General features: G+C 49.7%; 1 protein-coding gene and 1 long non-coding RNA gene across 5 annotated transcripts in view; one reads left to right on the forward strand and one right to left on the reverse strand.

The window, feature by feature from the left end:
* Nucleotides 1-27,453, forward strand: part of Osbp2 (oxysterol binding protein 2) — a 151,280-nt gene that overhangs the window by 66,559 nt on the left and 57,268 nt on the right. The window contains exon 1 of one of the 4 annotated variants that reach the window (XM_057772344.1): nt 19,241-19,259. The exons of the other annotated variants lie outside the window; for them this stretch is intronic. The gene's annotated coding sequence lies outside the window, so the exon portion shown is untranslated. Of the gene's footprint in view, nt 1-19,240; nt 19,260-27,453 lie in introns of those variants that run through there. 4 annotated transcript variants of the gene reach the window in all.
* Nucleotides 15,861-18,392, reverse strand: LOC130875983 (uncharacterized). The gene is made up of 4 exons (XR_009057270.1): nt 17,954-18,392; nt 17,610-17,704; nt 16,124-16,321; nt 15,861-15,964 (listed from the first exon to the last, which is right to left on the reverse strand). It is a non-coding gene; the product is annotated as an uncharacterized LOC130875983 (long non-coding RNA).

Here is a 27,453-nt window from a genome sequence, read left to right on the forward strand (position 1 = left end):
AACTCAGGGCCTTGCACATGCTGAGTGTCAGTGTTCTGTTGCTATGATACAGCATCATGGCCAACAGCAACTTGTGGATGAGGAAGCTGATGTTGGTTTATGGTTCCAGAGGCATGAGAGACCATCGTGGCAGGGAGACAGGGCAGCAAATGACAGGAGTGGGAAGCTGAGAGATTGTATCCTCGACTGCAGGCACCATGCAGAGAACAAATGGGGTGGGGGTGGGGGCTGAGGCTATGAATCTTCAAAGCTCTCCCCAGTGACGTACTTCCTGAAGCAAGACCGAGCCTCTTAAACGTCCCCAAACAGTGCCACCAACTGGGGATCAGACACCTTAGCCTTTGGGGGACAGTCTTCTCATCCAAAGCACAGTAGGCAAGTGTTCCACCACCACCAGCTAATATCATGATATTTACTGTACCTCTCTCTGGGCCAGATAGTGATGGGAGCCAAGAGTCAAAGGGAAACAGGTCCCGCGGCCAGCTTTCAGGGACCTCCCTCCAACCGTGAAGAGGCAGACAGGCCACTGGAAGTGTGCCTGGTGCTTTGTGCTAGTAAAGGGTGCCCCAGGGTAGTACTTCAGCAACAGCTGGGAGCAGGGAAGCCTGCTTGGAGGAAGTGATATGTAACCCAAGAGTTGAAGGGCAAGGAGAAATTATCCTGGAAGAGGTGGACTGGGAACAGTAGTGAGGGGCCAGCTTGGCTGTCTAGAGAGTTAGGGACAAACAAGGGAGGCAGGAGCAGCCCAATCCTGCTCCAGCCAAGGCCCTAGGAACAGCTTCAGGCTTGGCTTTGTTTCTCTGATTGCAGGTGGAGAGGTGATCAGAGCTAAGCAGGCTGCTGGTTGTGGAGGGGCCGGTGGGTCCTGATGTTGGATAACCGTATCAGTGGGTCAAGACACTGGAGAGGGACAGCTTCAGGGAGCAGACCCAAGCTCCATGTCTAATTTGTTCCTGTGGGTCTGTGGTACCAGAGCCCAAGTGAATCCCTACAGCTCTTAGCCATGTCACTTTGTAGCCGTGTGGCCTGGAAGGAGGAGGGTCTGACCCCCTCCTCATGCTCACCTGTCTCAGTTCTGTATTGGAAGAGTTGGGTTGTTGTACAATGTGTAAGGTGTCAGCGCCACGCCCAGCCTACTACAGTGTCCACAACAAATGACAGTGACAGTGGCCTTGGTGGGGCAGCTGTGAAGCATCCTCTCCACTGCACAGGAAAGAGGGCAGTAAGGGGTGATGGTATCACTTTTAAAACTTTTATTATTGGGGCTGGAGAGAGGGCTCCACCGTTAAGAGCACTTGCTGCTCTTCCAGAGGACCCAGGTTCTCTTCCCCACATGTGCTCAGCTGTAACTTCAGTTCCAGGGGATCTGATGCCTTCTGGCCTCCACAGGTGCTGCATGCGTGTGGTACCCAGAAATATATGCAGGCAGAACACCATGTACATAAAAGGGAAAATGTTATTATTTATGTTAATACAGGCTGGCCTCAGAATCCTGGACAGGAGCAATTCCCCTAATTCAGTCTCCCTGAGTAACCTTCACCACACTAAATCTGGCGCTTTCCCCTTGGCATCCCTAAGAGGCCACATCGAGAAATACAGCCCGACCACCAGGGGTCGCTGGCGTCAAGTTTAAACTCTCCTTTCACTGGGGCCTTGAGTTAATGGGGTAGCCGGCAAACCAGCCAAGGCCATTGGTGCGATTCAGTCTGATGATTTCGCTGTGGCACAGACTTACAGAGCTGTAGCAATTACACGGGAAATCAGATTATCACCGGAGCTTTGGCGTGATGAGTCTCGAGAGCCAGCAGCTGTGTTAATTAATAAATTGTGTTGGCTTCTGGGCTTCACCGAGGGCGGATCATTTATTTTTTAATAGCTTTGGAACTGATCTACATGAGTCAGAGCAAATGGGCACAAAATTGCTGCGCGTTAGCTCATGCGCAGTGTGCCCCGACTAACCTGTTGGCTGTCTCAGAGACCCTCTGTGGTCGGGTGAGTTGGGTGGTCGGGTGAGTTGATGATCTCTGCATCAGCTCACTTGAAGCAGAGGGGACTTCTGGGGGGGATCACTGCAGTGGTCATTTCGGAAATGGATCCCAGGGGAGCAGAGAGAGGCTTTGGGAGAAAGCTCCACCCTGACAGGAGAAAAGGAGCCAAGGAGAGGACCACATTGTGCCTGCTTTCAGTGAGCCTCCTCCCCACGAGACCCACATCTCTTCCGCTTTTCCAGGTGCCAGTTGCTAAAACAAGCCAGTGAGCTCTTCTCAGCATCAGCAAGAAAAAAGGCAATGTGCAGAGCTCATAGAAACCAAAGACCCAAAGAGCCCCGGGCGAGCCCAGAGCTGCTGGACTGGTCAGCATCAAGCAAGCATTTGCCCATCCTGCTGACTCCATAAGGCCCTAGGGAAGGAAGTGGCTTAGCTGAGAAAGACCTGGTGCAGCCTTTACGGACCGCAGCACCGGTGGCTTGCGTTCTGCCCTAGAGATGGGGCAGGCTGGATGCTCTCTGTGGATGCTTGCAGTGGTGGCTCCCATTTAGATAGCATCTCTGTTTCGTGCTGTGCTGTTGGGGATGGAGGGATGGGGTCCCACTGGAAACGTGCTGCTGTGTGGCAATTTCTCATGGCCAGTATCTGGGGGAAAGCAAGGGACTTGTGTCCAGGCAGCAAAGTGATGGGCTATGGAAAGAAGACTGGGGGGCAGGTGACAGTTGGATGGTGACTTTGGCTGTAGGTGGTAGAAGACACACATGCTTATTCTTGAGCCTTCTCAAGTTCCATCATTGACAGGCATGCCCAGGTGTGAGAAAGGCTCCAGCTAGGCAGCCCTACACCATACATGGTGTCGCTGCTGACTCACATTTGAGAGCCAGAGAATTGCTGGGAGAAGTTTGACAAGTTGAAACTATAGTGTACATGCTGTACAGAGATTTGGATGCATGTTCATTCACATACACATTCTCTAAGGCAGCCTTGAGGAGACAGGCAAGAAGACAAAGCCGGTGGCTCCACATTGGCCTCAAGAACTCCAGCAAACTCAATGTGGGGGTATGTGTGCATTTGCATGTATGTGTAGATGCATGTGTGTATATATACATGAATCTGTGTTCTATAGTATATATGCATGCATGTGTATATTTGCATCTGTGTGTGCATTCGTGTATGTCTGAATGCATCTCTGTATGCATACATTTAAGTGTGTTTTCTTGCTCTCATAAATGTGTATCTGGAGCTTTCAGGCAGCTTTTCAGCAGCACTGTGAGCTAGACTCAAAATGCAGCCTTAGAGAGGTACAACCAATTTCATCTTGAGAGAGAGAGGAAGAGAGAGAGAGAGAGAGAGAGAGAGAGAGAGAGAGAGAGAAGAGAGGTATACATGGGCATACTTCCTAAGTTGAAAAAAACTTTCTTGAGGTGTGGAAATTTGCTGAGTGTGGCAAATATGGTGAAGGAATAATTTTTATATGTACGGGCATGCCTGGCTTGCATCCCCTGGTACTGGAACTTCACATGGTTATGAGTCACCATGTAGGTAATATAAGAGCTGCCAGTGCCCTTACCTGCTCCAGCCCCTTGATAAGCTTTTTTGTTTATTTGTTTTAACTTTAGGGCTTCAGCAGGGAGGGCCACACTTCTGTCTGCTCACCCCCCAATTTTTTTGTTTTTTGTTTTTTGTTTTTCGAGACAGGGTTTCTCTGTAGCTTTGGTGCCTGTCCCGGAACTAGCTCTTGTAGACCAGGCTGGCCTCGAACTCCCAGAGATCCGCCTGCCTCTGCCTCCTGAGTGCTGGGATTAAAGGCGTACGCCACCACCGCCCGGCTTCACCCCCAAATTTTTAAATTGTTATTGCTCTGAGATTTCTGACAACCCTCTTCATAAGTTTTTAAGTGTCCATTGACAGTAAGGAGTCCCTGTTTTAAATGCTGTTCATCTCTAGAGGCAAGAGCTTGACAGCCAGGGACCAGGTTGTGCTCCATCTGGTCTCTATGATACCAGGGATACAGTCTTGAGAAACACAGTGAACCTTCATTCTGTGTGGATAATGAACAGTCGGCTGCAGAATGGCTGGGAGCCTTGGCTAGGACGATCGGAAGGACAGGGAACTCCACCAGTGGACATGTGAGGAGTCTTAGTAAATGCTTTGATTAAGAACCCGCTTGCTCTCCTCCCTGACTCTAAGCCAGTGGGTAAATACATGGATATCACCAACATTTAGAAGCAAATTCAGAATGATGTTCTTTAAAAATTGATGAACATTTATGAAAACAGCAAAATGGCGACTATTGAACCACATGCAGGCTTAAGCCACCGTTTTCCATAAGAAGCAGCTGGTGGGGAAGCAGCTGGTGGAGAAGCAGCTCAGGTGGGGAAGCAGCTGGTGGAGAAGCAGCTAGTGGGGAAGCAGCTGGTGGAGAAGCAGCTAGTGGGGAAGCAGCTGGTGAAGAAAGCAGCTGGTGGAGAAGCAGCTGGTGGAGAAGCAGCTAGTGAGGAAGCAGCTGGTGGAGAAGCAGCTCAGGTGGGGAAGCAGCTGGTGGAGAAAGCAGCTGGTGGAGAAGCAGCTAGTGGGGAAGCAGCTGGTGAAGAAAGTAGCTGGTGAGGAAGCATCTGGTGAAGAAAGCAACTGGTGGAGAAGCAGCTGGTGGAGAAGCAGCTCGGGTGGGGAAGCAGCTGGTGGAGAAGCAGCTGGTGGGGAAGCAGCTGGTGGAGAAGCAGCTCAGGTGGGGAAGCAGCTGGTGGAGAAGCAGCTAGTGGGGAAGCAGCTGGTGGAGAAGCAGCTGGTGGAGAAGCAGCTAGTGGGGAAGCAGCTGGTGGAGAAGCAGCTCAGGTGGGGAAGCAGCTGGTGGAGAAAGCAGCTGGTGGAGAAGCAGCTAGTGGGGAAGCAGCTGGTGAAGAAAGTAGCTGGTGAGGAAGCATCTGGTGAAGAAAGCAACTGGTGGAGAAGCAGCTGGTGGAGAAGCAGCTCGGGTGGGGAAGCAGCTGGTGGAGAAGCAGCTCAGGTGGGGAAGCTGGTAAGGGCAGCGGTGCTGAGCTTGCCGGCTTCAGTACTGTGTTTGTCAGCCTTACTGCTGAAGCTGCCTGCCAGCTGACACTCAATACTCCAAATCGACAGCAGTGCTTTGCACTGAATCCTCTCTGGGCCTTCATTAGCGGTTGCTTCTAGGCACGAATCATTCCCAGCCACTTGCCCCAGGGCTTTAGAGTCAGGTAGAGACTGGTTGAGTGGACTGTGAAATGTTCTCCAGCCAGTTACTGTCTTTGGCTATGGCTACATGTGTGATTGGTGGCTGCTGGGGTTTTCAGTTTATCTTCCGGTTTGCTCAGTATACGTGACTAGTCCTGAGGCAGAAGCCTTGGGTGACTTCTGCACCAGAGCCCTGAATGTCAGGTAGAGCATGTGTGAGAGTCACACTGATGAGGCCACAGTGGGAGCCTGCTTTGCCCTTCATGTCCAAGCACTGAGTTTCTAAGGGGCAGAGCCAGTCGGCCGTAGATCAGATCTGCCTAACTCCCTGTTCTCTGCTCCATCCTGTTAACTATGTTAACTGAAAACCAAAGGTTGGAACAACTCAGGCTGTGTGATACAGCCACGCTCAGAGGTGATTTTATTATAGAGGGATGTAATAGAGAAGGATGTACTATAGAAGAATGTATTATAGAGGAATATATTATACAGGGACATATTCAGCCTTAAAAGGAAGAAAATCTCACTTTAGTGTAGATAATTAAAATTATTTCATTTTCTCTATTAATTTTATTTTTAGATTGTTTTAATAAGATTACAATGTGAATCTTTGATACATTTTAGCCCACCTCAATTCCTGTTTTTCCTCCTCCCGGCAGGTGCAGTTCCCATGTCCACTTGATCCTCCTTTTGTTACAAGTGGCTCAGATGGCTGTTCTTTGTTTTATTTTTTGTGTTCGGTAGTGTTGGGGATGGGATCCAGGGCATTGAAAGCTTTCTACAGCTGGGCTACCTCCCAGCCCATGATTAAATCTGTATAGAATCAATGTTTCCTTATATTTAGCTGTATTTTAAATATTTTAGCTAATCTTTATCCCGTTCTTCATTGCTTCATGTGTGAGATAATTTTCATTATTCTAAGAGCTCTTAGCGTTTCTTGTGATCATATCCACTGGCAGTAGTTTGCTTTTTGGGTTGCTTTGTCTGAAAACATCTATTTCTACTTTTTAAAATTAAATTTATTCTATGTGCATTTGTCTGCATGCATGTATGTGTATGTGTGCATGTGCTCCTGGTGCCTTAGAAGCTAGAGGAATGTGTCAAATCCCTTAGAATTGAAGTTGCAGTTTGGAGCTACTGTGTAGGTGCTGGGAATTGAACCAGATGCTCTGGAAGAGCAGCCAGTGCTGTTAATCATGAAGCCGGCTCTCCAGGCCCTTTCTTCCCTTCAGAAAACAATGTTAGCCCAAGCCGGCTTTGCCTTCAAGAGCCTCCTGTCTCTGAGCGCTGGAATGACAAGCATGTGCCACCACGCCTGACTCTATTTTAAGTTTTGAACATGAACCTATTTTCCTTCTTCAGTGTTTTATATTTAAAATGCAACAACCCAATAAATAAGCAGGATGAAACCAGCAGTTCTCAAAGATAAAACAGAAACAGCCAATAAACATATGAAACAATGTTCGCTGTCACCAGCCACGGAGAAATGCAGATGAGAGCTATGTAGTGAGAGTCCCACACCTGTGGAAAGGCAGATGCTGGTGGGGATGCATGCGGGGAAGAGGAGGCTGGCGCCCTGCTGGTAAGAGTGTGAAACGGCCCAACCACTATGGAAACCATGGAAATCAGACCTCCCATGTGACCCAGCTACCAGCCCCGGCAAGCTCTTGCCCATCATCAGCCCTGTTCCAATAGCGGTGACGTGGAGCCAGCCTAGGTATCCAGCACTGGAGGGCTGGCTCCCGAAAATGCGGTCCATACACGCAGCCAAAGCGTTTTCAGTCATAAAGAAAACTGAAGTGAAGTAGGTTTGCAGGAGAGTGAATGCATCCAACAACCCAAGTCAAACTTCAGAAATACAAAAGTCATTTTCTCGCCTTTGTGGTTCCTAGGTTTTGCATAGGTAAGGGAAGTCGTGGCATGAAGGTAGCAGTGAAGCCAGGAGACCAAAGGCTGAAGACAGGAGGGAAGGAGGGAGGGAGGGAGGGAGGGAGGGAGGGAGGGAGGGAGGGAGGGAGGGAGAGAGGAGAGGCAAGGGGTTGGCCGTGCTGTGGTTTGAATGAGACTTGGCCTCCAGCTGGCAGATCCTGTTGGGGGAATTTATAAACCCCTTAGGAGGTGGAGGCTTGGGAGGTGGAGCCTTGCTGGAGGAAGAACATGGGGTGAGGGCGGGACTTTGGAGGTTATAATTGGTCCCACTTCCTGTTCCCTCTCTGCTTTCTGTATGCGAACAGCTTCCTGCTCTTGCCATCGTGGTGGACCCTATCCCTCCAGAACCCAACAAACCCTTTTCTCCTCTAAGCTGCTCTGATCAGGGTGTTTTATGACCGCAACAGAAAAGTAATTAATGTCCAGGAGAGGGGGAGGTGCTCAAAAGTAAAGTCAGGGAGGCCCAAAAGGTCCCCAGACAACAAAGGCTCTGGCCGCTGTGCGCGGTGCCTGTTATGCCCAAATCCACGAAGTCCCCTCAAGGCCAACAAGGAAACCGAGTCCCACGTGGAAAAGCAAAGAGCCTTTATTTTAATCAAGTTTGCAAACTCAGTCTCTCCACATGTCCAATGTATTGGAATAAACGGAGAGCCCCGAGCTCAATTAAAATTGGTTTTTTATAGTAGTAAAGGTGGGGGTGAGGGGTCTCTGAGGTTTAGGACCCCTGATTGGCTGACATTTGTCTAGGGGTGTCCCGTGAGTGTGTGCTGGCAGGTGATTCTATCTACAGCGGTTGGAACGTTAGGCATTTCCTTTGGATGGTCTGCCCTTGAGCGGTGCTCTGGTTATCTCAGTTTGTGGTTTTTTTCCTGCTACCAGGTATTGCTTCAGGGTAAACTATTGAAACTCAGGCCTCTTATTAAATTTATCAAGGGCTGAGTTCTACTCTGGCAGGTGATAATGGTTAGAAGTAAAGAACTTCCTTTGGGTGACCTGCCCAGACTTAGCTTATCATGGCTGGCTCCCACAGTGCCCCTGGGTGGTAAGACCCTATTCTTGGAGACTCCAAAATGTCGGAAGACACCAAACACACGCTTTGGATATACAACACAGAAATCAAGCCGGAAGTGAAGAGGATGCCTTCTTCCTGGTTTCATAGCACTCCTGGTGGAGTAAAATCATCAACAGCCTTCCTTACCCAGCTGTGGACCCCGCCTGCTACCGGATAGGCCCACAGGCATGCTACTGATGACATCTTGCTTTCAAATAAAACACCTTTATAGTGTGAATTCTAATTGATCTTAATAGTAAAAACCCAGAGTCAGACATTAGGGGGTGAAAGCTGAAAGATCAGAGAAGCAGTGCAGCCAGCTACTAGTTCTTAGCTCTACAAAATCCTCAAACCAAATGTCTCAACAAGTCCTCAGACTGAATCCTGAACCTGCCTCCTCCCACCTTATACTCTCTCCGCCCAGCCATATCATTTCTGTCTCCAACTCTACCACCACTTGGCTCCGTTTCTCTTTTAGAGTGATTCAAGGGCTATACAAGGGTAACCTTGAACTCACAGAGATCTCTCCGCCTCTGTCTCCCAAGTGCTGGAATTAAAGTGTGTGCCATCGCTGCCTGCCCTCTATGGCTACCTAGTGTGGCTAGCTTCGCATTCTGGTCTTCTGGCAAGCTTTATTTGTTACAGCACAAACAAAATATTGCCACACACATTATCAAGAGTAGTTCTAACATAGAAATGCAATTGTATAAAAATCCTCTGTAACCCAATACCATGTACAATGAACATAAACAAAGAAAATGAGGCAGACAAAAACAAGTAGGTGGGGGGGAGAGGCGATAGCCAGCCCTCCTGTGGTCTCTTTAAGCTTATGCCCTGGCTAGGCACCCCTATCTGAAAAGACAAACTCCAAAGCCATTGTAACGTTGTGTTTGGGACTTTGGCTCACTTTGGATCTCAGATGTTCAGATTAGGGTTATTACTTAATCCATCGTCTATGCAGATGTTTCAAGATCTGAAGACTTTGAAACCTGAGACATCTCTGTGTCCAAACATTTGGATAAGGGACACTCAGCCCATGCTGTTTTGTTTACTGTTTCAATTTTCTCCATTGATTTTAAAGTTTCCCTGTTTTGACCTTCAGAATTTTGACTGTGATGTGTTGAATGTGTTGCAGGTGAGGATTTTTCATTGTTTTGTTCTTTTCCTAGAGCTCTCTGAGCATCTTGAATCTCTCAGTTAATGTCTTTCACAAGATTTTAAAAGATTGCTGGCTGCTGTTTCTTCCACAGCTGCTTCTGAACTCTCTCCTCTCTTCTGATATATACACCAGACCGTCTTATACGTACATCAGACCGTCTGTGTCTCCCACGTCTCCTTCTCGTTCTTGTGAGTTTACTCATTTTGGTCTTTGCTTCTTTTTTCTTGAACACTGTGGTTATAGTTGCTCTGACATCAGCTTTGGCCCATCAGCCAGCTCTGGTAAGTTAGCTCCTCTTAGGCTCTTGACCCCTCAGCCATCTGCAGTCTCTCGAGTTGGCGTCACGTCTCTAGGATGTTCTTTGCTGCTATCACTGTCCACTGGCTTCTTGAAGGCTGGGAGGTGAATTGTAAACACTTCCAAGAGGCTGTGAATACAGCCACACAGGTCTGCGCTCCTGGGAAGCTGTCTGGTGGCTGTGCGGGGAAACGCCAGCCCAGGCTGCAAAATCTTGTAAAGGTGGGACTTGCTTTTCCTGTTCTTAGTTATTATGTATCACAAGTTTTGAAACAGTATTAAGCTTAAGCTCATTTACAAGGGAAATACTTTAATATTTCACTATTATTTGACATTCTCTTCCACTCTTTGTTGTTTGTTTGTTTGTTTGTTTGTTTTGAGATAAGGTCTCACTGTGTAGCCCTGGTTGACCTGGACGGCATTGAGTCTCTGCCTCCTAATGTTGGGATTAAAGGCGTATGCCACTGTCATAGGGTTTCTATTGCTGTGAAGAGACACCATGACCATGGCAACTCTTATATAGGGCTGGCTTACAGTTTCATCATCATGGCAGGCCATGGTGGCATGCAGACAGACATGGTGCTGGAGAAGGAGCTGAGAGTTCTACGTCTTGATCTGCAGGCAGCAGAAGCAACTGGTGTCACTGGGCATAGCTTGAGCTTAGGAGACCTCAGAGCCCAAATCCAGAGTACCTCCAACAAGGCCACACCTCCTCATACTACCACTCCCTGTGGGGGTCATTTTCTTTTAAACCACCACAGCCACCATGCCCTGCTTTCCCTCTTTCTTAATATATGTACTTCAGACAGTCATTGGTTTTAAAAGGTTTTATTGTAGTCAAATACATAGATAAGGGGCTGAGGAGATGGCTCAGTGGATAAAATGTTTGCCCTCAGAGTGTGAGAATTGGAATTCGGGCCCCCAGAACTGATATGAAGGTGTGACATATGGGTGTGACAGCTCACCTGTAATCATAGTGCTTCAGAAGGTGAAAATGGGATCCTTGGGGCATGCTGGCTAATTAGGCTGGCTGAGCCAGAGAGTTTCAGGTTCAGTGACATTCTCTGCTTCAGAATATAGGCAGACACTGGTTGAGGAATACACCTGACATCTGGTCTCCACACGCTTGTGCCCACACACAAATGCGTATACAGGCATGAACACCACACATATCCACATGCAACCATTTTAACCATTTCTAATTTCCATGTATCCTTGGCAACTTCACATGTGTATATGACGTATCCTGACTGTCTTCTCCCTCTGCTGCCCCTCACCTTCCCTCCAGACCTTTGTGTTTCCTCCTTTTTATAGCCCACTGAGTCCAGTTGGTAGTGCTTGGACGAGAGCATCAGCAACCTACCAGTGGCCACATCCCCAGAGAAAAATGACTCCTCCTCCCTCAGCAGCCATCAACTGCCAATCATCTTAGCAGTCTTTAAATGGGCAAGTTCAGAGGCATTCAGTACATTAATATCCTCATCTGCACCCGCCCCAGACCCTGTTCTGTCCTGAAAAACTAAAACTCTGTGCCCATTAAATAATGGCTTTCCACTCTCTCTTTCCAGTAGCCCCTGACAAGCACCATTCTACTGTTTACTTTTGTGGATTTGGCTTCTCTAGGAACTTCACCTGAGTGAATATGATGTCATTCTGTGACTGATTTATTTCACGTGGCATTGGGGCCTCAAGGTTCATCCATGTTCTAACATGTGCCAGAACTTACTTCCTTTTAAAGGCTGAGTAGTATCCCATCATAGGGATTTATGACACATTTTGTTTATCCGTCCATCTGCAACAGACACTGGACACGTTGCCCCATCAGCATGTCGGCTCTCTGGACCACGCTGCCATGAACACTGGTACACAGGTACTTCTCTAGCCCCTGCTTTCAGTCCCCTTGCGTATATTTATGTAATTGTCCAGGCCTGGAATGGCCAGGTAACAGGGTAACTGTTTTCAGGAATCAAGACACAGCAGCTGCACCATTTTCTATTCCCACCAATGTAAGGGTTCCAGCTTCTCCAGTTTCTCACCAGCACGGGCCCTTGTCTGGTTTGGTAGTCATGGTAACAGGTGTCTGGGATACCTCTCTGTGCTTCTGACTCCCGTCGTCAGTGAAGCTGGACCTCTTTTCACGTCTATCAGCCATTTCCGAATGTTTGGCACATGATCTGTTCACGTCGTTTGTTCACTTAAAAATTAAATGTATTTGGTATGACACACACACACACAAGCATGCCACACACATACCCACACATACACACACACAAGCATGCCACACACACACATACCCACACATACACACACACACATACAAGCATGCCACACATGTCCGTTCTTGTGTGCATGCAAGCATGCCATGGTGCACTGTGGAGGCACAAACAACAAGTTTGGGAATCAGGTATTTCCTTCTGTTATATGGGTTATAGGGGAACTGAACTCAGTTTGTCAGGCTCAGTAGGAAACATCGTTACCCACTGTCTTAGTCAGTGTTCTGTTGCTGTGAAGGCACTGTAAGCACAGCCACTCCTATGAAAGAGAACATTTCACTGGGGCTGCCTTAGTTTTAGAGGTTTAGTCCATTATCATCATGACAGGGAACATGATGGCAGGCAAGGCAGGCATGGTGCTGGAGAAATAGTGACAGTTCTGTCAGGAGCCATGTCCCCCCAAAATTATTATAGGAATCACCGCCGTGAGGAGTTTTGCAGAGGGCTCCACTTCCCAATTGTATTGAGAATAGTCTTATTGACAAAGCCTATCCCACACCCAAATTAACTGTTAATAGAGAGCTCACATTCCAAACTATCTAGAGAACTAGGTGTATCAATTTGTGACTTCCTGACCAAGGAATCGTGACCTGACCGATCGTAACCTCTTGGCCTACGAGACGGGCGTGGACCACGTGGCAAGATCCTGTGCCCCAGCCCCCTAAGCTCCTCATCCAGGGGCTATATAAGCTGCAACCATGACTCTAATAAACGGAGGCTTCGACAAATTTGCCTAGCCTTCTTCCTCTTATCAGCCCATGTCTTTCAGGTGGTACCTCTCTATGACCCTGGAATAACTGACCAGCCAGGCAGGTTACAGACCCTAGACAGAGTCAAGGCGGTCGACACAGTTCTACATCCAGATCAGCAGATGGCGGGAAGAAACACGGGGCCTGGCATGGGCCACACTGCCTAATCCTTCTCAAGTAGTGCCGCTCCCTGATGACTAAGCATTCAAATGTATGAGCCTATGGGGGCCATTGTTATTTAAACCACCACATTCCACTCCCTGGCCCCCACAGGCTTGTAGACATCCTGCAGAAAAGCATTCAGTGTAACTTCAAAAGCCCCCATAGTGTGTAACAGTCTCCACACTGTTTAAAAGTTTTCTCTTCTGAGACTCTTGGCAATCCCTTAACTGTAACCCCCTAGAAAATCAAAATCAAAATAAAAAAAAAAATAAAAAAAAAAAGCAGATCACATTCTTCCAATATGTGATGGCACAGAAAGGAGGAAAAGGAGCACAGTAAGGAAACACTGGACCAGAGCAAGACTGAAAACCAGCAGGACAAACTCCAAACTCTGCATCTCCATGTCTGACGTCAAAGCGTTCTTCAGATCTCCAACTCCTTTTAGCTCTGTTGACTACAAAGCACTTCTCTCTCTTCAGCCTTGTTCCACTCCTGGTTAGCAGCTCTCCTCAGCAGGTATCCCATGGTATCTCGGACATCTTGCACTCCCTCCCTGACTCCCTCTCTCCTTCCCTCTCTCCCTCCCTTCCTCCCTGCCTTCCTTCCTGCCTGCCTTCCTGCCTGCCTTCCTTTCTTCCCTCCTTCCTTTTTTTGTTTCCTTCCTTCTTTTCTTTCTGTTTTGTTATGTTTGGGTATTTTTGTTTGTTTGTTTGTTTGTTTTTGTTTCTAAAGACAGGATTTCTCAGTGTAGCCTTGACTGTCCTGGAACTAGCTCTGTAAACCAGGCTGGCCTCAAACTCACAGAGATCCTCCTGCCTCGACCTCCCCAGTGCTGGGATTAAAGGTGTGCCCCCACTGGTGTCAGGTTTTTCTTTAACCTTATCTCCTTATGCACAGGATTTAGCTCCATTACACTCACTGCTGCTCTTTTTCTCTCAAACGGTACATGCTTGTGTTTTTCCTTGGCTCAGCCTGCTGCTTTTCATTATACATCTGCATGGCAGTGACCACTAATAAACACATGGCATTGTCAATACTAGGCTGTTTTGAAATCTCCTCTGCCAATGCAATTAATCCAAGAACTCTTCAGTTCAGCCTCAGGCAGGTTTTTTTTTGTTTTTTTTTGTTGTTGTTGTTGTTTGTTTGTTTTTTGGACAACAGCTAAAAGCAGCCACATTCTTTGTGAAAATATCACAAGAAAGATCTCTAAGTCGCACGCCGATGTTTTTCTCTGAGTCTTCTTGAGCTAGGCACCGCACAGTCCACATTGCCATCAGCACTGTCTTCAGTTATCTTATTAGGATAGCCCATTAAGTCCTGCTGAGAGCATTCAGCTGTTTTCCTAATCCATTCTGCCCAAGCAGCACAGTCAGGCCTGCCACAGCCAGTATCCTGCTCCCTGGGACCAGCTTCTGTCCTAGTCACTGTTCTGTTGCTGCGAAGAGATGACCAAGGCAACTCTTACACAAGAAAGCATTTAATTGGGGCTGCTTATAGTTTCAGAGGTTTAGTCGTTATCACCATGGTGGGAAGCATGGTAGCAGGTATGGCAGACATGGTGCCGGAGAAGTTGTTGAGAGCTACATCCTGATCCACAGGCAGAAAGGGAGGCACTGGGTCTGGCTGGGCTTTTGAATCCTCAGAGTCAACCCCCAGTGACACACTTTCTCCACCAAAGTCACACCTCCTAATCCTTTCGAACAGTGCCACTCCCTGGTGACCAAGCACTCAAGTCTCTGGGGCTGTTCTCATCCAAGCCACCACATCCACTGCTGCCTCTATCTGCCCCTACCTCAGACAAGGGAGCATTTAGTCCCCTGTTAGCACTTACCTGTGACACACGTCACAGCCCCCACTAGCTCCCGGGCTTTTCTGTCTTGCAAACCTCCCTAACAGCTACTCTCAATTTCCAGGATGTTCCAGCTTATAGACTCCCTCCCCCACAGCACCTATCTCTAACACTGCCAAGGCTTTTCTCCATTCTGCCATTCTCTCTCTCTCTCTCTCTCTCTCTCTCTCTCTCTCTCTCTCTCTCTCTCATGTGTGTGTGTGCGTGTGTAGAAGTTAGTCCTTGAGTGTCATCCACCTTGTTTTCTGGGACAAAAATCTCCCACTGGGACCCATGGCTAGGCCAGGCTGACTGAGCCTCAGGGATCTGCCTGTCTCTGCCTTCTTGGTGCTTGAACCATAAATGCAAACCCCATCCCCAGCTATGGGTGCTAAAGATTGTGTTCAAATCCTCCTGCTTGGACAGCAAGTGCTTTGCTGACTAAGTTATCTCCACAGTCTCCAAAGCTCTGGGTTTTTTTAAAACCCAGAAAGGCATGGCAGAAGTCAGCCAATCCTGTGTCTTCTTACACACATGGAAACTGAGGCACAGAGAGCAGGGAGACCTGGTGTTCTTGTTGCTTGTGACCCTTCCCAAGCTCTGGCTGACAGAGCTGTGGTCCTAGAATAGAGGCACGTCAGGTGAAAGGCTCTTTCAGTTCTCCACAAGGCTGACGTGACTCACCTGTCCCTCTCATTGTTGCTATAGCCACTGACCACAACTGTGGCTTTGAGGCATGACTAGGGTGCAGTAGGTCATTCTGCCTGTCTGGTGGGTTCCTAGAAGGGTCCTACTTCCAAATACCTTCCCAGACCTTTAAGGACCCTGGAGAGTGCCATGTTGTGCCCAGTTTCTGTAAGCCTAGAGTCTGTTTCTTCGCTGCCTACTGAGAAGATAGACCTGATCCAGATTTCTCTAGGTTGACTCGCCAGGGTATTTACTGGGAGTGGAGAGAGGGTGGTGGTGGTTAGACATAGGAATTAGATGAAGTCCCAAAGAACGTTTCAAATTCTGCCATTCCCAGTCTGCCCAGCACTAGGTTTGCTCATTCTAGAAGTTTGAGCCTGTGCACTCACATGGGAGCTGACAGGCCTCTACTGCTGCGAATGATCTGGACTCCTGTAAACATGCTAGGGAAAGGAAGGAAAGGACAGGCTGAGGAAGGCCTGGCTATGAGGGTGTCCTAGTCAGGATTTCTATTTCTGCAGGGCAACACCATGACCAAAAGCAAGTTGGGGAGGAAAGAGTTTATTCAGCTTACACTTCCATATTGCTGATCATCACCAAAGGAAGTCAGGACAGGAACTCACACAGGGCAGGAACCTGGAGGCAGGAGCTGATGCAGAGGCCATGGAGAGGTGCTGCTTACTGATTTGCTTCCCTAGCTTGCTCAGGTTGTTTTCTTACAGAACCCAGGACCAGCAGACCAGGGATGGCACCACCCACCATGAGCTGGTCCCTCCCCCACTGATCACTAATTGAGAAAATGCCTTACCGGTGGATCTCATGGCGGCATTTCCTCAGCTGAGGCAACTTCCCCTCTGATGACTCTAGCTTGTGTCAAGTTAACATAAACCAGCCAGTACAGAGAGGGTGGAGAAAAGGAACCGTGGGTGCTCAGAGCACAACAGGAAGTGAGGCAGCAGGGCCAGGCTGGCACAGCTGGCTGGGAATTGTCTTGGTTTTAGCACATCTGTGGTAGAGGTGGTGTTATAGGCTAGTCTGGTGGACATGGTTTACTGCTTGTCAACATCACTGGTAAACTCTGTCTTCCTAGCAGAATGGAGCCTATGGTGAGGTCAGGGGGCTTCCAGCCCCTCCCCCATACAAGGGATTGAAGGAGGAAAAGCCTATGGAGAAGTCAGAGGGCTTCCATCTCCTGCTCCCTGCCCCATGCAAGGGATTGAAGGAGGGAGAGGGCCTGGCACAGCAGTGTCTTCCAGCCTGTGTGGGTGGGAATCAGGGATGTGTGTTCTAGTTTTTAAGCTTTTCCAGAATCAGAAAATCATGGACTAACCAGACAAATTTAAATGTTGCTGTATGGTTGAATTGTTTCTGTTTCAAATCTTGGACCTTTTGGAGCCCAGTACAAATATAGCCGTGTGGTCATACATTTTAAACTTTGTTCTAGTGGTTGTGTGTGTGTGTGTGTGCACGTGTGCGCATGCATATGTGCACATGCATCAGTGTGTGCATGCATGTATGTATATGAGAGTGAGTTTTTCTGGGGCCCCGGGCTGGTCTCTTATGTGAGGCTGCAGGCATGCTGGGAAATGCTGAGCCTGCCATAAATTAGACAAAGGAACCAATTGAAGGGATTCTTTGCCACAAAATGCTCCTGACATCCCATGCCAAATAAGGAAATGCACAAAGAAAGACTGGGATGCCATGTCCACCTGGCACCTTGTCCTCTAGAATCTGTGCTGACTGCAGCAGGAAGCCCATGGACCCTGATGCTTTGGGCACACTTTTATTTCTTCCTTCTGAGTCTTGACAGTACATTATTATTTTTTAAAAAGGGAGAAGGAGGGTGGTGAAGTAATTTTCAGAGTTCTGCCTGGGACCCTGTTTCCTGGGCCATCTGTGCCCTTCTTGAATGTTTCAGGTCACATTCTTTCTTAGCAGTCACTGACTGAATGCTTATGCAGAATCCATGCTCTTGGATAGGATTTATGAACCTAGACTTTTAAATTGCTGTGTTCCATCTTCCCCCTTCAAATGAAGGCAGGGATGTCGGCCAGAGGTAAAAATAAAAATGCTTCTGGATCTTAACTATTGAGAGAAAAAAGTTGTGGTTCTGGGAAAAAAATTAGGCAGGAGTTGCCAGTTTAGTTCAGGGAAGGAAGGACTCTCCTCGCCTCTATTCTGGAGGGATTAAGAGAAGCCAGGAGGGAGTGGGGCCTCAATGCCCACCAACTGTGGGTTCTCTAGACTGGTTGAATTTCCTCTGGCTTGGAGCCAGAACACTCCTACCCACTCACCTATTCCAGAGGAGAAAGGAAGCTGAAGGTCACGTTGCTGGTCTGTGCTGGGAGCCAAGTCAGAACAAGGACACCACCATCTCATCCGGGGACTTCTGGTTGGGAACAAGAAACAGCAGAAGGGATTTTAACAGAAATGAAAACAACGTGGAAGTGGCTCTGGGTGATGTCACCAAGCTCTAGCAGTTCCATCTGTTGGTTGATTGACACCAAGGATGGGGCGGTGGGTGGGAGGAAGTGAAATTGCAGGACGGATGGAACCCTGACACCCCTTTTCCCAGCCTCTAATTCACAAGACAGATCCAGAATATACGATAACGAGAGATGAGGGCTTGAGCACCGACCTTCGCTGGGCTCCTCCCATGCTGGACCCACGCGAGGGGCCACCCTCCTCCGGCCTTGATTGGACCCAGATAACGCCCTGGGTGCCGGGTCCGGTTCCCTACCACGCCGACGCGCTTTAAGAGGCCGAGTTGTGGTTTCGCCGCCCTCGCGCGTCCCTCCAGGAGAACTCGCCTTTGTCCAGCCGGGTGTCTGTAGCCTCCGGGCGAGGCCGCTCCTGCGCGGGGCTGGCCGCTGTCCGCGGTGCTGAAGCGGCGGGCGCGGCGGGGAGGCGGGCCTCCGGCACAGCGCATCTTCAAACCCAGCACCGCCCTCCTCGCCGGCTCAGCTTGGCTGCAGCCAGCACTACGCCGCCGGGACGCGCTAAGAGCGCGGCGGGAAGGCGACAGCTGGCTGAGTCCCCGCGACCCCGGGGCCAGATCCACGTCCACTCCGGAGAGCCCCTCCCTGGGGTGAGTTAGCGGGCTGACGGGTTGGGCAGGAGGGCCCCGGGGCAACCCGTCGCTTGAGCTACGCTAGCCTTCCTCAAGCCCTAGGTGAGAGCAGCCCGGATGGTTGAGCTCGAAGCTCTACCCCTACACTAGCCCCAGTCTTGGGTCGAGACCCCTTTGCCCTCACACGCGGGACAAAGGATTTAGCTAGAAGTCGGACAGGAGGTGGCATTTCGCACCCTGTGTGTAGCCAGCAGTTCAGCAACAGGAAGGACTCTGCCCAGGCTGGTGTCCCAAGGGAGACACCTTCCCCTCTCTGTGCTGGAGACTGGCCCTGGAAAGCTCAAGCACTAGAATTCAACCTAGATAGAGACCAGCCATCTTTTAGTGGAGGGAGGCAAGCTCCAGCCTTTACTGAGGCTGCAAGAGAGAATCCTCTCCTTGCCGCCCAAGATGCAGTCAGCAGAGCTTCAAGGGTGATGATTGTGTCTGTGCGACTGAGAGTTGAGAGCCTTACTCAGGCAGATGTACTCTGGAGTGGGTACCGAGCAGGCACTTGTGTGTGTGTGTGTGTGTGTGTGTGTGTGCGCGCGCGCGTGTGTGTGTGTGTGCTCCCAGCACGGAGAGGGGGTTTTAAACTCCAGTGGTGGCTGTCACAGGAAAAGCCCTCTCCAGCCTGCCTATGCTCTGAGTAAGCAGTTTGAGGTCACTCTGGGAAACTCCCCAGCCAGAGGAGCCTTAGGGCCTCCTCAGCCCTGAGAACTGCCCCCTCCTGCCTTGAGCCGGCAGCTGAAGGGGGAGATGTGTTTAAACTTGATGGGTCACCTCTGCCTTCGTTCCTACCAACAGTCGGTCCCCATCTCCATTACCTGGCAAGGTCAGACAGACCTGGTAACTCCTTGAGTTGGGCGGGTGGGCTGCTGGGGGGGTGTTGCCTAGACAAAGGGCCTTTTGGCATGTTGGAGGTGGTGAGGGAGTGGGGAGAGGGTGGAAGTAAATGGACCCTGCCTTGAGGCCCTGGAGGCCTGTGTTAAATCCCAAACCATATGAGGTGCCTATTCTAACCCAGTGGGTCTAGACGAATCTTCTGGGTCTTGGTGGGTTCACCTGGTGGACAGGGGTGTGTGTTTTGTGCCATTGGTCTAGCTTAAGCTGTTGTGTATCAGAAAGGACTCTGGTGGGCATGTGCCGTAGGTCATCCGATGCTCAGCGCTGCTGATGAAATGAAAGGTGGCGAAGATATATGAGGTGATGTACAGGTCTGGGGGTCAGCGTGAGCTGCAGTAGCACTGCAGTGCTGTGGAAATGCATGCCAAGAACGTAGCATTGCTTTCTTGAGGCAGACCGCTGGGTATCTAGGTACCATCGGCTTGTCACTGGTGTTATTCAGAGAGAAAAGGTCATGAGGGAGGAAGGGTGATGTATGTTCTCTATATACATTTTTCATACCTCTTCTTTCTGCCTCGGAGCTTTTTCTCCTGCTAGCTTGTATTTTGGCTGTGTGAATGAACCCCTTCAAAGAATGATGCTTTGGGAGGATGGCTGACTCATGACTGACTCTGATGTTCTCGCTGTTGCGGTTCATAAAATCCAGAAATACGCCAGCAGGCTGGCTAAGAGGTGGGCATTGCTTTGGTTTAGGAAAGCAGTGTCCTTGAGCTTTGCCGGTCGTTTTCTCAAAATTTACCTTCATAGCCAAAAAGTTTTCCGTAGTTAGATCAAGTTGAGGGTGTGCATATATTTTTAGCATGCTGTGTGTCTGTAATGTAATCGGGCTGCCTATTTTTACCCATACTCTGAACAACTTAAAACCTCCTTAATAATTAAAGCAGGCTCATATCTCCTCTGTAACGGAACGACTTGAGGGTTACTAAATCCTATAGCTGATACTTAGTGATACCTAGTTCTAGACCCAGTTCACGTTTTATGTTTTGCAAATACTTTCTTTTTGCTTATATAGTGGACAAGCCACACAGTTAGACAAAGTGTATGAGGGTTTTGGGCTGAGTCTTCCTGTTGGATGCCTCATGGTGAAAGATAACGAGGTGTAATGAACGCTTAGCAATGGAGCCAACTTGATTCTAGCGGAAGCGGTTGACCCCGGGTTACTCTTCTGGGCTTCAGATGTGTCTCTTGCGCAGTGGAGAAAGCGGTGCTGGCCTGGAGCGTAAAGCCACAGCTCCAGCTCGGCACAGAGGTGCCCAGATGCACGGCATTAGAGGGACTCAAGTGTGTTCAGTTAGGTTTATTCTCAGATTGGTGAGGGCCATGGAAAGACCAGGAAAGCCTGGTGCAAGCTGGAAGAGATATTCCCAAGGTGGGGACTGCCCTTGGGTGAGCTGTCACCCAGAAATGTTGGCCAGGCAGCAATGGAGCCTGGGTAAGAAGATAAAGGGAGTGCTCCCTCCAGGAGGAATGGAGTTTTGATGCCCGAGGCCATGAACAGTCTCTGGTCAAAGAAACTGACCCCAAGAAGGGCTTCAGCCTGCAGCTGGGCTTCCTGGCCTTTTCTCACCTTGCCTCCTCCCAGCAATGTGTGTCTTCCCATCTTGCTGATGCCCTGCCTCTCCCCGTGGCAACAGCAGCTAACACTGGGTACCAGGTACTCTGAAAGCAACTCAGTTGCAAACTGAGAGTGGAGGACCCTTGCCATCTTTATTATATGGAGGAAGAGATGGAGCAGCTTGGTCACAGATGTCCAAGGTGATGCTCACACTTGGCTCTCCAGCATGAGGAGAGGGCCTCACACAGACTCAGGGTCCCTAAAGAGGAACACGGCACACAAAGTCACACCCCATCTCCAAGTGCATATTTCGGTTCTCTGGTCACTCACTGTGTGGTAGCAGTGTCCCTGCTGGGTGACAGGAGGAAGAAGCAGAGCTGGGTGTGAGCAGCTCTAATCACAGTGGCGGGAGCCAGTATCTGGCCAGCCAGAGCATGCTGCCTCCTGTCAAGGTCCTTTATCCTACTCCTTTGATGGGAGTCTCGCCTACTGTGCTGTACCAGTGTTGACTTCTATAACAAGCCTGGGTGGCGCTGGTGGCTCTGTGGGAGAAGCTTCCTGAAGTCTAGGGACCCGTGTGAGGCCTCTGCATAGATGCCCTGGAGCCAGCCCTGGAGTTGCAGCAGGTGTTGAATCTTATTCCAGGGGTAATAAGGTCATGTAAAGGTCATTCAGTTGTGTGTCTCCCTCCCTTCACCTAATCCTACCTGCTGCTAAGAGCCAGGTATTCACATAAAAAGAGTGATGATGAACAAATTGCTCAGTGGATCTCATATAGCTCCTTTGTACACACAGACTGCCTCAGTGGCTACTCAGCAAACACACCCATGTTAAACCACTCGCCTCCCTTTTAGACTCGGTCCATTCCCTGGGCTGCGTTTCCGGTTCCAGGCTCCATCTTCTGTGTCTCCAGCCCTGAGCCCCTAGCACCCACCTCCTCCTGTGAGCCTCTTCCTTCTGCCCGAAGCCAGGCCCTGTCCCCTTTCCTGTCAGATTTTCTTTGGAGTGCACTCATTTCCTCAGACCATGCTGTCACAGCCCTGATTCAGCTCCTCGGCAAGGCTGACATTTTTGCACCTGGCCCCTTCCCACATGGGACTTCTCTGACACTTGCCTTGTGGGTGATGTTTCCGGGACAGATTCTGCTCTTGTCATGCTCTCCCGAAGAGCCTTCCCCTGACAGCTCCTGCATCTGAAAAGAGGACGGGCCCCAGCCTGGCTGGGAAGGGCTTTCCTGCAGGCCAGCCCTGGAACCCACACTGAAAGAAAAGAGCCTTCAGCGCACCTTGCTCTCCACCCCCAGGCAGAGTTTGAATGTGGTCGTCGTGTCTCCGCTCCTCCAGGCCCAACCTGCCTTCTCCAAGCCACTTTCCCCCCTGCTTAGATCTCATCAGTCTTGCTCGGGTGGCCATTCATGGGAGCCAGAGTCTTTTTATGTATCAAGTGCAATATTAGGCACCAGTAGTGCCAGAGTCCTGTGGGCTGCATTATGTCCTAATGCCCTGTGCTTGTGAGTGTGGCCTTATTTGGGAAAAGGTCTCTACAGATGTAATCTTTATGGCAAAGCCATTCAGGTCCCTATTGCACACACACATACACACACACACACACACGTATACAAATGTGCAAATGCAGGCTTATGTACACATATATGCACATGCATGAAATACCATACAGGTACATACACACATAGACACATACACGAACACACATACATGGACAGTATACAAGGACACACGTGCACATGCATGCACACACATGTGCACACACAGAACACACTATAAGGACACATAGGCATATACACACCCACAGACACATACAAACATGTACATGCACACACACATGTGTGTGCATACACACACAAGAACACCATATAAGAACACAGAAGCAAGGCAGGGTTAGGATGAAGTCCCAAGCAAAGGAATTCCTGAGGCCACCAGAAATTGGAAGAAGCAAGTAATCCACCTCTCGTGCACGGAGGGGCGCACAGCCCTGCCGACACCTTGATTTTGGATTTCTTGCATCTAAGGCTGTGAGAGAATTAATTTATGTTTTTGCCTCTCAGGTTTTGGCAGCCCTGGGACAAATCAGGTGACTACCAACCTTCCCAGGCCCCCAAACTACTGGCCATTCTTCTGGGAGACAGACCTCCATCAGGTCCTCCTGAGTCAGTGTACCTTGAGAACCTTTCTGCCACCGCTGAAGCTTCTGGGGCTAGAGAGAGGCCCACACCCAGTAGTCAGAGCTGAGCAGGACTCAAAGAGAGAAAGGCAGGTCACCAGGTGAGCAGGGGCAGTGGGGAGCACTGATACCCATAAGGCGTAGCTCCTCAGGTTACAATATACGAAAGGGTTAAAGTTAAACTTGGTTCTGTTGGCACCAAGGGCCGGGGCAGGGAAGCAGCAGGAAGAAGGGATGTTTTCAGTAGATTGCCCCTGTGGTTACCCAGAGGGTGGACATGAAAGGGAACGTGGAAGCTGAGGCCCTGGAAGTGAGCAGGAGGGTACAACTGATCTGGATGGATTTGCAACTTACTTTGAAGGACTCTGGGATTTGTCGCATGCACACACTGAGAAAGAAAGCAGAGCCATTGCCCCTGGGGGCTGCAGCCAGTGCCTGGGGACAGATAGGACTGTCAGTGAGGGAAAGGTAGTGTCTGAGTCACTGTTCTGTCACTGTAAAGAGACACCATGACCCAGGGAGCATTGCTTACAGTTTCAGAGGGTGAGTCCATGGTTGTCATGGTGGAGAGAATGGCAGTAGGCAGGGCAGGCAGGCAGGTGCTAGAGCAGCAGCTGAGAGCTTAGGTCCAATCCATAGAAGGTAGTAGGCAGAGAGCCTGGGTCTGGTGCAGCCTTTTGAAACTCCAGAGCCCACCCCCAGTGACGCACCTCCTCCAACAAGGCCACACCTCCTAATCCTTCCCTCAAATTCTGCCAGCTGGGGATCAAACAGTCAAACTTCTGAGTCTATGGGGGCCATTCTCATTCAAACCACCACAGTGGTCATGAGGAAACAGAGGAGATGCTGGACTCTACAGGGGTGGGGGCAGAGGGCATGTGGGTGGTTCTGGAGCTCGGAGGGAACAGAAAGAGGTGCGAGGTGCATGCCACGGGCATGGATATTGTCCCACGGAGTGGAAAGAGTATGAACAGCTGACCACCACCTGGCAGTGGGAGATGCGGAGGTCGGAAGATTGTGTGAGACACAAGCACCAGGAAGTGGTTGACATGACATGAGGGACGTGTGGAGGGCTTCCAGCAAGGCCATCAGACTCCATCACTGAGCGGGGGTACACCTGTCGCGTTTCCCTCTCCCGCTGTCTTTGACCATGTGGCTCAGAGCAGGCCTGGGGGCTGAGTGCGAGGGGATGCCTAGATACCCCACGATGTCCTTTCCTCACGCCCCAGTCGCACTGAGGGCAGTCACTGGTGTCCATGGCCATGAGCTGCTGCCCGTAGCCTGGGAGCTGAAGGTGGCTTGGTTTCCAGCCTAGGTGGGTGGCAAGCACCTCACCCCTGGTCCCACCACACCTGGTTGCAGTTATGTCCCTTCTTTGCAGGGCCCGTCGCCATGGGCGGCTCTGCTCCTCCGATTCATGGGGATTGTGCCACGCATGCGCCAAATGATCCAGACCCTCTCTGATTGCTGCCTGCCAGGTTGGTCTGTGTGCACTGATGTGGTGGCTTCTCTGATGTGACCCCCTGGACCCCCTGTTCCCAGCCATAGGTTTCAGTGAGAGCAGGCAGTCATGTGGCAACATCTGTCTCTATTGCTGTCTGAGAGGATTATATGTACTTAAGAAACACAGCACTGTGAAGTATTTAAATGATTCCAAGATATATGTTGCAGAATTTAGCCCTGTCTCATCACTTCCCTAGAGAGCCACAGTCAATTCCAGTGGTACATCTGCAAACCGTTCCCGAAGTGGAGGACGGGCCCCTCCCCCACCTGCCTCCGCATGCACCTCCTTGCTTTTTCTCTGGCCCCAGTGTATTTTGAAGATCCCCATGTGCCAATTCAAATAGATCTCTATCAGTTTGAAACAATGGTGTAGAATTCCACGGGGTGTCCGTCAGCTCCCCTTCTGATGGCTAAGTAAGATTCATTTTTTTTTTTTTTTTGGTTTTTTGAGACAGTGTTTCTCTGTGGTTTTGGAGCCTGTCCTGGAACTAGCTCTTGTAGACCAGGCTGGTCTCGAACTCACAGAGATCCGCCTGCCTCTGCCTCCCAAGTGCTGGGATTAAAGGCGTGCGCCACCACCGCCCGGCAGTAAGATTCTTTACACTATTTCTGTTCAAAGAGTGCTGTGGTGTGTGCCTTTACTTAGCACAGCTTCCAAGGAGTGAAGCTGTTGGGTGACAAGGGTGCACAGGATAGATACCAGCAGGCACTACCAGACTGCTGGCCAAACAGAATTCAAAGGGCCTGGGGATACAGAATACAAATGGTTCAGTAGGTCAAGTGCTTAGCGTAGGCACAAAGTCCTGAGTTTAATCCCCATCACCCTCATGAAGTGATGAGTAGGGGTGGAGACAGGGTGATCAATTAATGGAGCTCCAAGCTCAGTGAAAGACCCAAAGATGAAGACAGCTCTAACAGAATGGCTCAGCTGGTGGGGCTCCTGCCTCTGGGCCTGGTGACCTGAGTTCAATCCTCAGGACTCACCCGTTGGAAGGGGAGAACTGACTCCTGAAGGAGTTCTTTGTCCTCCACACAAGTGCTGTGGCATGTACTCGTGTGTGTGCGCGTGCGCACACACACACACACGCACGCATACACGCACACGCACATGCACGCGCGTGCACACACACGCACACACGTGCACACATACACGCACACACGCGCGCACATGCACGCATACACACACGCGCGCGCACACACGCATACACGCATGTACGCGCGTGTGCTACTGTTTATCTCCCAACAGTGTGGATGGCCAGCTTCCATGGCATTCTTCCTACTGTTACTGAATAAACAGTGAACAAGAAGGCATTTCCTCAGTCTGCTTTGCATTTCTCCTGTTGCTGTTGAGACTGGGTAGGCCTTGGTCTGTTTCTTGGCCAATCATGTGCATTCTGAGCTTGCTAATCATTTCTGTTGCCATGGTACCCTTTAGTGATTTGGAGTTTATGCTGCTGTGGAGTCACGCATTCTAGTGTGTGTCTTTTGTTACATACTTTGCAGTATTTTCTCCATGTTTTTTCTTTTGGTTTGGTTTGGTTTTGTGGGTTTTTTTGTTTGGTTGGTTTTTCTAGACAAGGTCTCACTATGTATCCTTGGCTGCCCTGGAACTCACTTTGTAGACCAGGCTGGCCTCAAACTTGTGATTGTGGCAATAAGAATGTCTGTTGAGTTGAGAGTCTGTCACTCAGAGGTTTGGGAAGTGCCGGGGAAGTGGAGCTTGGAGATCTAAAGGCAGGCAGTCCTGATCCCTGCCCGGAGGAGCAGACTTGATGCTCTCTTTCTCTGCATTGGTTTCTCAGCAGCACAGCAGTGCTGGCCACACTGCCCTCTCATTCCAGATGTCATGGGGATCGCAGTTAAGCTGGGCCTGTGTAGTTCAGCCGGGCTTAGGGAAGTGGTTGGGAATGCCTCTCATCTGACTCTGGTGTGGCTCAAGCTTCCCAGGTAAGCTCCTACCAGAGCTGGTGCTGACATCCTCAGGGTTTTGCATAAGGAATTTTATCAGTCACTCAGACTCACAAAACCCCTCAGTCTAGGCAGCTTAAACAACAGAAATCCACTCTCATCTCTAGAGACTAGTAGCCAAAGGTCAGAGGGCCAGCAGGCTGGGCTCCTTCTGAGGTGGCTCTCCTCGGCTCGCCTTCTCCCTGTGTCCTTCTGGACTCTGTGTGTACATCTCCTAATCCGCCTTTCTTGGGAGGGCACCTCCCAGAGTTGATTAGTGGGGACTCAATGACTTCATTTTATTAGAAGCATCCCTTTAAAAACTTTAGATCGAAGTATGGTCCCATTCTTAGGTTGGAGTTCAACATAATATTAGGGGATGTTTGTTTCAGCTCCTGGCAGAGCCAACCAGCCAGCCAGCCAGCCTGGACTATTTTTGGCTGAGGATGCAGCAAAGCAAGGCTCAGAGAGGCTTCTGTATTTGTATTGTCACCCAACAGGTGGGTTTCCAATCTGAGTCCAGGCCCCACAGCCCCCTGGGAGAGCTGACTGGCATCATAAGGTGGGGATCCACAATCCTGACTCCCTGCTCTCGGGTCACATGTCCTGCTACCCTCCCTGAGCAAAGCACCTGGACTTTAAAAGGGTTTATGGTCAGTTGATCGGATGTGATTTTGTCACTGTGGGAAATACCATACTTGAAGATGAAAGGGTTGGAATTAAAAAAAAAATGCCAGTAATCTCACATCCTCACAAACCTGCCTTTGAATTCTATGTATTTTTTTCTTCCCCTTTCTTATGTTTCCCATCTTAAGCATCTGACTAAAGAGGCTACTTTGTGATCTGCCCTTTACCCTGCCATTATAGCTGGCAGGTTCCCACTCTTTGTCTTCTATTAATGGCTGTGTAATAGTCCACAGAGCTGATACTCTTCATG

This window comes from Chionomys nivalis, chromosome 6, assembly GCF_950005125.1.
Source record: "Chionomys nivalis chromosome 6, mChiNiv1.1, whole genome shotgun sequence".
NCBI classification, from domain to species: Eukaryota; Metazoa; Chordata; class Mammalia; order Rodentia; family Cricetidae; genus Chionomys; species Chionomys nivalis.